Source organism: Pleurodeles waltl, chromosome 10 (genome assembly GCF_031143425.1).
Source record: "Pleurodeles waltl isolate 20211129_DDA chromosome 10, aPleWal1.hap1.20221129, whole genome shotgun sequence".
NCBI classification, from domain to species: domain Eukaryota; kingdom Metazoa; phylum Chordata; class Amphibia; order Caudata; family Salamandridae; genus Pleurodeles; species Pleurodeles waltl.
In genome coordinates, this window is record NC_090449.1 from 295,921,200 (window position 1) to 295,934,081 (window position 12,882).

At 44.2% G+C, this 12,882-nt stretch overlaps 1 protein-coding gene and 1 long non-coding RNA gene across 2 annotated transcripts in view; one reads left to right on the forward strand and one right to left on the reverse strand.

Annotated features, from left to right (window-relative positions):
* LOC138261476 (uncharacterized) overlaps positions 1–12,882 on the reverse strand; it is an 87,618-nt gene that overhangs the window by 50,230 nt on the left and 24,506 nt on the right. The window contains exon 2 of the long non-coding RNA XR_011199100.1: positions 8,528–8,585. This is a non-coding gene — a long non-coding RNA (uncharacterized lncRNA). The remainder of the gene's footprint in view (positions 1–8,527; positions 8,586–12,882) is intronic.
* Positions 1–12,882, forward strand: part of LOC138261475 (uncharacterized) — a 71,784-nt gene that overhangs the window by 15,862 nt on the left and 43,040 nt on the right. The gene's annotated exons all lie outside the window — the stretch shown is intronic.

Below are 12,882 nucleotides of genomic sequence, written 5' to 3' on the forward strand. Positions count from 1 at the left end.
GGAATCGCATAGCGTGGTGAACAGTAGAGTGGAGTAGAGTAGAGTGATGCATAGTAAAGTGCAGTGGCATGGACCGCAGTAGTGCAGAGTGGACTAGTGTTGAGGAGAGTGGCGTAGAGTACAGGGGTGTAGAGTAGAGTGGCACTGAATGATGCAGAGTAGAGTGGAGTTCAGTGATGCAGAGTACAGTGGTGTAGAGTGGTACTGAATAGACTATAGTGTCGTAGAGTGCAGTGGCATGGAGTGGGGTGATGTAGAGTAAAGTGGCATAGAGTGCACTGGCATAAAATGCATTAGTGCAGAGTAGATTGGCATAGAGTTCAGTGGCATGAAGTGCAGTGTTGCAGAGTAGAGTATTGTAGAGTGCAGTGGTGTAGAATGGCGTAGAAGGCACTGTAGTAGAGTGGTGTAGAGTGCAGTGGCATTGATTACAGTGGTGCAGTGGCATAGAGTGTAGTGGCATAGAGTAGAGCTCAGTGGGGTACACTGGTGAGGACTGGTGTATAGTGTATTCGCATACAGTTTTGCAGAGTGTAGTGGCACAGAGTGCAGCAGCATAGAATTCAGTGGCATACAATGCAGCATCGTAGAATGCAGTAGCATAGATTAGAGTAGTGCATAGCAGAGTTCAGTGGCATATAGTGGAGTGGAGTGGTGCAGAGTAGAGCAGCATAGAGTGCAGTGGCATGGGATACCAGGTCATAGAATACAGTGGTCTGGAGTACAAGAGTGGTATAGAGTGTGGTAGTGTGGAGTGGTGCAGGGTAGAGTGGTGTAGACAGCAGTGGCGTAGAGAGGAGTGCTGCAGAGTGCAGTGACAAAGAGCATGGTAGTGCTGAGTAGAGTGGCATAAACTTAAGTGTTGCAGAGTAGAGTGTCGTAGAGTGCATTGGTGTAGAGCAGCATAGAGTGCAATGGCATAGAGTGCAATGGCATGGAGTAGAGTGACATAGAGAGAAGTGGCATAGACTACAGTGGTGGGGAGTAGCGTGATGTGATATAGACTGCAGTTGTGTAGAGTGAAGTGGTTTAGAGTAGAGTGGCAAAGAGTGCAGTGGCATAGAGTGCAGTGGTGCAGAGTCGAGCAGAGTGGTGCAGAGTTCAGTGATGTAGAGAGCAATGGTGTAGAGTAGATTGGTTCAGTGTAAAGTGAAGTGGTATGGAGTGAAGAGGTGCAGGGTAGAGTAGAGTGGCGTAAAGGCATAAAATGGTGTAGAGTGCAGTAGCAAATATTGCATTGGTGCAGACTAGATTAGAGTGGCATACAAGGGTTTGGCATAGAGGTCAGGGGCATAAGGTGGAGTGCATTCACATAGAGTGTACTGGCACCGAGTGCAGTGGCGTAAAGCGAAGTGTTGCAGTGTGGCGTAGAGTGGAGTTGTGCAGAGTAGAGTGAAGTGGCCTAGACTAGAGTGGCAAAGAGTGCAGTGGTGTAGAATGGAGTGAGGTAGAGTGCACTGGCATAGAGTAGGCAGGTGTAGAGTTGAGAGGCATAGAAGACAGTGGTGTAGGGTGGAGTTGTGCAGAGTGGAGTGGTGCAGAGTGCAATGGCATGGTGTAAGGTGGAGTGGTGCAGTGGAGTGGCATAGAGTGGCGTACACATGGTGTAGTAGCACACTGTCATTACAGAGAACACATTTTCAGTCAAAACACCCATTATGTTTGTACAGACATACAGTTTTACAAACAAAACTATACAGCACACAAACCATAATATGTGGAAATGGCATCATCTAGTGTATTGATTTGTTTTGATCATATTAAATTAGTCAGTGCCAAAACACCCTTCAGAATTAACAAAAAATTTACTTCATTTGTGCTTTGCTGATTCTGATGCATTGTGTAAATACTTGCACAGTTCATTTAAATGCTGTTGTGTGCTAGAAAAAACCTTCCCTTTATCCCCAGCATCAGGCAAGATTGTCACTTAAATCTTCTCACTTTCAAGTCAGAGAAAGAAAAGTAAACACCAAGCTTCCTTGGAAAACATAATTTCACCTCTGTCTTTGAATACATAGGAAATGTGACAAGAACAAAATTTACAGGCCTTTTTACAGAAAAGAGCACTCGTGGAAGAATACAAGGCGAGATAGTGTGGAAAGGCTTTGCTCCTTCGGAGGAACAAACTGAACCTGGACAGCCTATAACAAATGAAGCAAGCAAATAGAAAGCCGGAAAACGTGAGTTACAAACCACAAAGCTAATGGTAAGCAACAGGAGAATGTATTCCCAGGGAAGCTTTCTGAATGTCCCCAAAATGTATTTAGCAAACCAGACAGCTATCCTGTCTAACAGTCTTTGACCTAAAAAGTGCTTCTGTGGCTGCTTTCTCCTTCAGATTAAAGGTGTCTGCGGAGGTCGAGGGAGGGCTGTCTCACGGCCAAGGTCAGACAGCTTCTGCTCGCTAATCTATTCAAATAACTTTAGGTGTACAATAAATAGGCACTGATTACACAAACACACGTCTCTTAAAAAATGTGGTTGAAATTTGTACCAAAAAGAAGACAAGCATTGGCAAAACCAGTAGGTTTCGTCTATGCAAAAGCTATTGGCTTTGCTTATTTATTGTAGCTGTGTTATACAGCAGTGTGGCTGTGCAGCATGTCTAATTTTGTTGAAAAAATTGCTTTGACATGGCCAGGAGACTATAATGAAATTGATATCAAAAGAAACAGATTGAACGTGTACATAAAGAGACATATTTTATTAAAAAATAGAACCTAAAGGACACGCATATGATACAAAAAAAATAATTAAACATGCTAAAGTGTAGATTGAAGTGCAGAACTAACGATAATCCTGTATACGGCTGAGGCTGTATAGCGAACACATGCAGGGAATGTTTTCCAAAAAAAAAAAATGCTTTGGCTGGGAAAACAATCCAATATGGAATGAGGACATAATCAAATGTGTAAAAAGTATGTCAAGCATGTTTGTTAAGAAGAGGATGAGCCACTAAACTGAACATGTAAAGGGGAAGAAGGAGATTCATAAAACAAACTGGGAACATAGGAGGGGGATGGAGAGAGGGTGCAAATCAGAAGTTTGGAGCGCGAGAGAAGAGACCGGAAGTTCTGGCTCTGAAGGTATACACGTGAAAGAAGCGTTTTTGGAAAGATGGAGCTAAGAAAACTGTAAAATCCGTGCACATGAAGATGCATAATAACTAAAACTAAAGATTCAGCACCCAAAAGAACATGACATGAATGTGTAAAATTAAATTAGTTAAATAGACAGCATAAACTACAGGTGGGTGAAAAATAATGAATGCAATCGAAGTATGCATGTGTAAGAGACACACACGACGTTGCAGGCATTGTAAGAAGTAACACCAATGTGCGAACCTTCTTTGAACCTTTGAATTTCTTGTTTCCACTTAAGATACAACATTTAAAAAAATCCACCGTTTAGAGTTATTAGAACAGTAACCGCGCATTGTTTAGATGTGGATCTGTGATCGTCAAATCATTGGGGTGGCACTGTTTGAAACCCTCGTAAAGTCGCAGCTTGACTGGAATAAATGATAATAAAAGGCACTTCGTTGACTACCAGGTATATGTTTTGGCTTCGGAGACAGATATAAAGCAACTTATGTTGTAACAATAAAACTGTGCTGAGGGCTTTGGCTCAGAGGCTGAAGGAGGGAGATGCGGTTTTAGAAATGCTTTGTTAGAGATGTGCATTAAGGCCAGAGCTGCCGACTGTGCACCTGTGGAACCGGGTTTTAGTCCCGGCGTCAGCTCAACAGCTTGTGATTCTGGGTAAATCACAAAAAATGCACTTGCATAAAATGCCAAGCTGATCCCTCGCATGACAAAAAAGTCAAAGGAGCACGTTTTCAATTTCAGAACTATACTGTTCACATCACCCTCATGGATCAATGTTGGACACCCATGACTTAAATCAAGTGATGTCCTTATTTTGCTCTAAGGTGTGCATGTGGCAGAGTAAAGTCACTGGGGCTGTAGCACCGATTTAGAATTTGTATTCACAGCGGAATACGGGAAGGAAGAGGTAAAGTACGCATGTGGTTATAGCTGCACTCTGTAATTTGTGTATGCTGGTAGCTTCACTGTCACACATTTCAATATAAAGGGTTCTTTGACAAAGAGAGGTAATGCAACATACATTGCGGCTGTAAAACTGTGTCAAGGGTTGTGGCTCAGAGGCTGCATGGGGGAATTGTAGCCTTATGGCCAAAGCTGCTGACTTGGGAGCTGCGGAACCAGGTTTGTGTCCCGGCTTGGATTCAACCTACTGTGATTCTGTGCAAATTACAAAATTTCCCTGTGCCCCAAAAAAAAATGATTGTGAACTTATGTACTGTAAGTGCAGTTCATGTAAAGCGATCCAATATTTTCGGGTTGACTAGTCCCGGCGTCGCTCCAGCATCTTGTGATTGCGGGCACATCACTTCATTAGGAAGCTAACCTAATAATAACACAAAATTAAAGATGAAGAGCACAAATATGAAGGCATATGCTGCCTTTACATGACCAAAAATACAAATACACCAGCGTAAAGACATAAAGGGCCAGGGTTGAATAAAAAGTTAAACCGGCTGTGGGCGACTGTGAAGAGCTCATTAAACATGAAGATAAATAAGTACCTTCCACAAGAGAAGTAGTAGAAGAAACGTGCACTTGCAAGGACTGATTGAACATAAAAAAACAGTTGTTTCCACAAGAGAAGCAGTGAAAGGACACAGGTACTTGGACCATGCTCTGGGGGCAGTTTACACACAAAAAAGGTATGACGTATGCATGTCATGAACAAATGGGGACAAAGGATATGACAGCGACAAAGGAGCAAGAAAATGGTAAGCCCATGGGCGGGCTGAAGCCCACAGACTGAAAACAACATGTCTCTTCGAGACAGGGCATGCGCTGTCTAGCCGAGACCTAAAAAGTATCATTGTGCTATGCTTTCAAGATAGGTACAGCTGCACACTGCACAGTAATGGACAACACTCTTTAGTGGATATGTTTTTATGACCTATTTCAATAGGTAAGGCAATCAATGAGCTTTTTTGAATTAAAATGTTAATTTTATAATATAATACAATTTTGTCATAACAGTTTTCTTTTTGCAGGCTCTAGATTTCCATGCATCTCTCTATGAAATATATCAATCTCTAGAATGAACCTATAATTGTTCCATTTAACCTGTTATTCTCCGCCACAAAATATTTGTTGAACATCCGTATTGAATCAGGTTAAGAAGGGTACTTCATAAATATGTGCTATAGATTTTCATTATTTAAGATCCTCACCCTCGCCTACAAGGCCCTCCACGACCTCGGACCCTCTTACATAAACCAATGTCTTACATTCCACCATCCCGCCAGACACCTCCGCTTTGCCTCTCTTTCCCTCGCACACACCCCTGCATATATCGTAGCCGGTGTGGCGTTTGCGCCTTATCATACTTTGCTGAAAGAGCCTGGAGCAACCTGCCACCCCACCTCCGAACACCCCCCTCACTGACGGATTTCAGGGAGAAGCTTAAGACCTGGCTATTGGACTAGGCCCAGCGCCCAGATATCCCACAGGGTGATAGCATATGCTATACAAATGCATATTGATTGATTGATTGATTACCTACGTCACTTCAGCACTCTTCTTCTGGTTTCTGATCGAAAGGGAGTGCTACAAAGTGTATAATAATATTTTCGTGGTTTCAATGTGTTCACATTGCAGGTAGTGTGTAAATGGTGTATTTAATGGTGTGGGCAGTGAGTGTGGTGTATGGTGGAGGAGCAAGTTTTTGATCAGTTTTAGGGAGTAAATGGCCATTTAGATTGCAAGTGGTGATGAATATTGTGGGTGGTGAAAGTGAGTGTAGGTGTAGCGTGTGGGATGGTAGTGCAGGGTGGGAAGTGTGGTGTTGGTGGTGGTGTGAGGTATAAGTCATAATATAGGCTTTACAAGTTAGATAATGCGTGATGCTGTAATTATGTGATTCCACGCCCATGGGTTTTTTCGCATGGTAATGGATTTGCCACATAATCCATCATTTGCTGCATAATCATATTTTGACACAATAAAAAATTTGTTTCTAGCTCAAACGCATCAAAAGTTAATAAAACGTGGCAATGTGGATTTGCGTGCATTGAAAGGCCCTTTGCAAAGGTTAACTGCTCATCTTTTGATTGCTTTTTTCTGTATATTGTTGTTAAACTGGTGCTAATGAGATGACTCTTTGCCCAGATAGTATTATGATGTATAGAAGTTACAAGATAATAAAGTATGTGTCTTCCATACTGCCAAACTCTTCAGCCATATTTTACATGAAGTTCAATACGCTCCGTTGTGTCATATACTTAAAATACCCCTCCTCCACTTCTTCTCGATTACACACATGGCTGGATAACATCAGGTTGGGATGTAACAATTGCTGGCTGTTTGGTAAGTGGTATAGTGGTGTACTGTATCCTCAAGAAACGCTGCAGTTGTCTGAAATTATGTAGGCTTTGGCTACAAGCTCAGTGCTAAATTATTTTCACATGGAAGCAGGTGTTTGCGCAGGGAATAGAATTACGAGTTGCGTGGTAATTATCACACCTTTGCAATTTCCCCCTGATAGCCTACTGCAGGTCAAACCAGCTGAAATTCGGTGGGGAAAAAGGCACAGAAAAACGGCAAAACAAGCAGTATTTGATGTGTTAAATACTGATTCTCCACCTTAAGCCTCATTTGAAGTTGCACATTCAGAATAGGAGCCAAGTATCCCACCTCGCCCTAGGGCGAGGGTCTTCAAACTGGTGGGCGGGCCCCACAAGGGGGGCCTCCAGTAGATGGGGGGTGCCAGGCTTTGGCCAAAAGAAGCATTATGCAGATAACAGTGGTTTGTTTAAGCAGAAAAAAATGTATTGCCTTTTAAAAAAGGTAACAGAACTTAACTGCAATGTTTAAATGAGCCTAGACATATTTAAACATTGCCAACTTATTGGAATAATTGTAAAAAATTCTGAGGGAGGGTTCGATCATTTTTTTTCCCACGTGGGGTGGGCACGACATTAAAAAGTTTGAAAACCTCTGCCATAGGGCAACGGTATAAAGCTCTTCATAACTAGGACAACTTTAACAAGAGACAACTTGTCTTGATACCTGAGCTTTCTTAACTCACCTCCATATAAATTCTCTACCTCCACTGGCAGAAGAAGGTTTGCAATCAGAGGTGTCCTGCTGTGGAACATCCTTCCGCAACACCTCAGAGACATCTCGAAACCTTTTGCCTTTTGTAGATGCTTTAAAAACTTGGTAGTTTGATAAAGAACTTCCCTAGCCACCTTCCCCAACCACCTAACTTCTCCCTTGGGATCGAGCTTCCCTCTCCCTCGCATACTTATCAGGCACCCTTGGGCCCATATTTATTCTTTTTTAGCCCCGCATTTGCGTTGTTTTTGTAACGCAAAAGCAGCGCAAACTTACAAAATACAATTGTATTTTGTAAGTTTGCGCAGATTTTGCATAAAAAACAACGCAAATGCGGCGCTAAAAAAGTATAAATATGGGCCTAGGGGCCAGATGTATGAAAGCTTTTTGCATTCGCAAACGGTGCGAATGCCCGTTTGCGAATGCAAAAAGCCATTTCAGAATGTATTAAAGGCATTCTGAAAGCAATTTTAAGGAATCACTAAAATAGCGATTCCTTAAAATATCGACCCTGTTTAGAGAGTCACAAATTGTGACTCTCTTAATAAGAAATCGCAAATAAGCATTCCTTATTTGCGATTTCTAAGCACATGTAAGAAGCAATTCCTTAATGCGAATTGGGCATTAAGGAATCGCTATTTACCACCAAGTTGAACTTGGTGGTAACCATGTGCAAATTTTAAAAATGCATTTAAAATGCATTTTTAAAATGTACATGTAAAGCACACATGCCCTTTTGGCATGTGTGCACCTTACATGTCCTAAAAAATTATTTTGGGGTGCAGCAGAGGGGGCCTTAGGCCCCAAGCACCCTGGGGTTTTGCATTTCCAAAATTGCGATTTCCAGTTAAGAAATCACAATTTTGGAAATGCAAAAAATTCGCAAATATGGGCCTACAGGCCCATGGGTGCGAATGGGGCCGGTATTGCAATTTGCAATTCGGTAATAGCATTTGCGATTTTTAAGAAATTGCTATTACCGAATCGCAAATGTGATACATTGTATTTTGCGAATCAGAAATTGCGATTTCTTAAAAATCGCTATTTCCGACTCGCAAAAGGCCTTCTTGGTACATCTGGCCCTTAGTGCTTCTGCAATATATTGCACCTTACAGATGTACAAAATTAATATATTGTTCCTTCTGTTTAAAAAGATTCAAATTCGTAATAAATGTCATCTCGCATATCTCTTTGTTTCAACACATCTCTTGAGGTGCAGCCAGTTTTACACCTTGTTGTTTACTGAGTTGCTCCTCAAGGCCGAGTTGTGCTTGAGAAGGCAGTTCTGCTTTTTGAAGTTGAAAGACCAGCAAAGTTTACATTATACATGACTGGCCTTTTGAGCACAAGTGTTTTTGGTATCAGCTCACCTTAGTTATTTCGTAAAGCAGGTCCAAGATACCAGTACCTATCGAACACCTTCAGCATCTGCCAATGAAAAAAGAACCACAGTTACAACTTCCAAATCTGAAAAACAAAGTTTTTAAATGATTAACAGAAGGTATTACACTTTACATACAGATTTCCTTATTTCATGAATTAATAAAAGCCTTATTTCTAGCTGCACATTATGGATCCATTTAGCAAGTGAAATATCTGCGTGTAAAAAAAGGAAAGTCATGGCTTTCCCATAATTCTCAATTATAACTCCCTTTGCGAGCTGAATCAGGAATTAGAGGCAACTTTAAATGTAAACTTTAGAACCACTCATACTCGCTGGTGCTCTGTACCCACTGCTTGCCTTGCACCCTCAATTGAAGAACGCATGTGATCTGTGCACACAGGCTGTCTTAAACACAGTGCTCGTGTTCGTCCATCTTCCGTCACTGGTGCTTTGTGCTCAGACTACCTCCAGGTCTAATGCTCAGCGTCCTTTCCTCACAGCCCGTCTGGCCCCAATTCCAGAGCACTTTCCATTGCCCGTAAGGTGTCGTTCACAACAGGGTGCTTTCCTTCATCCAAGTAAATCTGGAAATATTCCTACAGAACAAAACCCCATGAACTGGCCTGCAACCTCGTCTGATCATCTCACAGTAAAGGAGAAAGTCATCAATGCAACATCCTTCTGAGTAATGTGAGTAAAACTTGCAGCAAGATAAGAAGCATTCAATTCTCCCTAGAACTGAGGTAGAAGATAAAGGCCTGACGTTTAGCCAACAAAGCAGGGCCCCCATCAACTCTGCGCACAGAACAATGCACCAGGCACACCAAGGAACTGAGGATCATGCCCAGAGAAACCAGAATGTTGTGATTCTGTGGCTGCAGGATTGTCCTCATAACTGTAGATTTACTGGACTTGCCACATACTTCACAATTTGCTGCATAATTCACAGAGTTTAACAACAAAATGCTGTCAGATCTTGAGTAGCAGGCAGGGGCTACTGAGCGACAATGGTGATGGCTGGAGTCATTTGCCTGCACTGGCCTGTGACGTTTCGTACTATAGCTCTGTGGGAAACATACAACCATTTACGGCGACATACTATCAGCTGGTGGCCTAGGAAACAACCATAGTCACTCAACTGGACACTGAGGTCTTTGGTGCCTCAGATTCCAGGCACTATTTACAGCACATAGTGCTAAAAGGCAATGGTCTCAAATCTTCTGAAAAGGGTAGGCATAGGTCACTTCTGGACTGTTCGGGGTCCTTTGCTCGTTATGGGGCACCATGGGGCACCTCATGAGTGGTAGTCCTTACTTCTTGAACCGGTTGGGATCGGCATTGCCATGGGCACACTGTCCACGTTCACGGGCACACACACAGAGCAGATGATACAACCAGGCGCTTCAGTCCGGCCTACCAGTCAGGCACATGGTCCAGGTGCTTAGGCAGCAATGACTGGCATAATGCAGGGAGACCACCTAACACACTCAACCAGTGCCACAGCTCTATCAACGCAGCAGCACAGGCAGAGCTTGTTGGTCTTCGGTGCTAGGATTCGAGGTTCACTGTGAGCAAGGGAATTGACAGATGAATGGGCCAGTACGCTTGCATTCACATGACAGAGGTAAAAAGACATGGTCATTATAATTCTCTCATCATAACAAAACACGGTACACAGCCATGACTGTTACACATGTGAAACCAAATGACAGAGACAGTAGAGCTTCTGTCACTATGCGGACTCTCTGTGTGTGTCCCTCCAGGTATAGGACAAGATAAGAATCTATTATAGTCAAAGCAGGCCTTGGCCTTCATACACTAGATAAGTGTGTTGAGGCAAAAAATGTAAAAAACAGAATCACAGATTCACACACTTTGGGTACACAGGGTAGAGGACACTCCTGTACATTATGAAGGGGACATTCACTTCCCAAGACTAGCTCAAATTGATCTTCTAAAATAATTGCTGCATAGTGGCAGACCCTTTGCAGTATTACGTGGTCACCTTTCAATTGCTGATTGCAGTATTCAGGTGTTAATCTGGTACTAATGAGATGAAACATCTGCTCAGACAGTATTGATGTGTGTTAAAGTATCAAAATAGGAAAATGATACCATCACAGAATGTCCTCATTACGCTACATAATTCTCCTTTATTGGGCATAATGTAACATTTTAATATTGGATTCCCGCAAACATATTGTTAGGTGGTAAACCCACATGGCTGTGATAAATGAAATCTATCTGATCCTTTCATCTGTTATGGAACTGCAAAAAAGCTCCAGGGTCACACTGGGATGGAATATAGGCCCAGTGTTAGAAATGGGGTCTCTAGTTGGCAGTCGGTTTGCACCCTGTCCAAGTAGTCAGGATAAGGGAGATACGCACTCAGACAACCCCTGCTCACCGCCTTGGTAGCTTGGCACGAGCAGTCAGGCTTATCTCAGAAGCAATGTGTAAAACATTTGCACATAACACACAGTAATAAGTGAAAACACTACAAACGGACACCACACTAGTTTTAGAAAAATAGCCAATATTTATCTATATAAAACAAGACTAAATACGATACAAATCCAACATACAGTAATAAAAATATGAATTCTGCAAGATTTACTCAAAAATACAGTTCCTTGAAGTCGATAGCTCTACCTGGGGCTATCACGGCATAGTGATCAACAAAACCAACAGTTCAGGCCGGCCGCTGCCTTGCGGGCCAGCTACGGTGTCGGGAAGACCCACAAACAGTGCCTTGGATTTGCAGGGCGTCGTGATCCTCGCGGTGAGCTCCAGAGAGTGGCCTCGCTGACGTCGCAGTGTCGGTTCCAGAGTCGGTGCAGGAGTCATCGGGCCCTTGAGGTCACACGCGTTGCGGTTCGAACTCCAGGCTGATGAAGTAAGGTGCGCCGGCGTGGATGGTGTCTGGGCTACAGTGCGAAGCGGGACGATGCGACGTGGGGGGCCTACAGGTCGTGGTGCAGGCAGCTGCTACTTGACGGCGTCCAGCGGTGCCGGTGAGACCAGGGCTGCTGTGTGAAGTGGGGCGGTGCGATGTGCGATGTCCACAGGTCACGGTGCAGGCAGCGGCATCGTCATTGCTGAAGCGCTGTTGTCGGTAGGCCCAAGCCAGCGTTACGGGACAGTGCTTCGTGACCCTCACGAGCGGTGTCCACAGGCCATGGTGCAGGCAGGATGCCTGGTGACAACAAAGGAGTCGATGGTGCTGGCGTCGGTGAACCGGGGCTGCGGTGCGGGACAGGACGGTGTACCTCACGAGCTGTGTCCACAGGCCACGGTGCAGGCAGCGCCGCCGGTGTCAGCAGGGCCAGCGCCGTCTGGGATGCCCAGGCTGCGGTGTGAGCAGGCGATGCAGGAGTGCGGGGCCTACAGGTCCCGGTGCGAGCAGCAGCTCGGTGAAGTCGCCCGATGACGGTGCCGGGGAGTCCAGGGGCGTGGTGCGAAGCGGGGCAATGTGACTCCGTGTGGCATCAGCAGGTCACGGTGCAGGCCAGCGGCGTCGTTGGTGGCGTTGCAGTGGTTTCTCCTCTTGAACAGCACAAAACACACAGTTCCCAGTGCTGCAGGCCGAGGAAACGGAAGTCTTTGGTGTCCCTGAGACTTCCAACAGGAGGCAAGCTCTACTCCAAGCCCTTGGAGAATTTTCTCAAGCAGGACACCCTTTGCGCTCTTTTCAGGCAAAAACAGCAACTGCAGGCCAGGCCAGCAAAGCAGCACAGCAAAGGAACAGTACTCCTCCTTCAGCTTTTCTCCTTGCAGAGGTTCCTCTTGATTCCAGAAAGATTCTAAATGTCTGGGGTTTTGGGTCTTCTTCTTATACCCAGTTCTGCCTTTGAAGTTGGCAAACATCAAAGCAAAATCTCAAGTGTTTGCAAGATCCTTCCTTGTCCAGGCCAGGCCCCAGACACTCACCAGGGGGTTGGAGATGCCATTGTGTGAGGGCAGGCGCAGTCCTTTCAGGTGTGAGTGACCACTCCTCCCCTCCCCTCCAGCACAGATGGCTAATCAAGATATGCAGGCTACATCCCAGCCCCCTTTGTGTCACTGTCTAGAGGAGAGGTGTGAACAGCCCAACTGTCAAACTGACCCAGATGGGGAATCCACAAACAGTCAGAGTAACAGAATGGATTAAGCAAGAAAATGCCTACTTTCTAAAACTGGCATTTTCAAACTAACAATCTAAAAACCAACTTCACTAAAAGATGTATTTTTAAATTGTGAGCTCAGAGACCATAAACTCCACATTTTTATCTGCTCTCAAAAAGAATCTGCACTTTAAGGATATTTAAAGGCACCCCCATGTTAACCTATGAGAGAGATAGG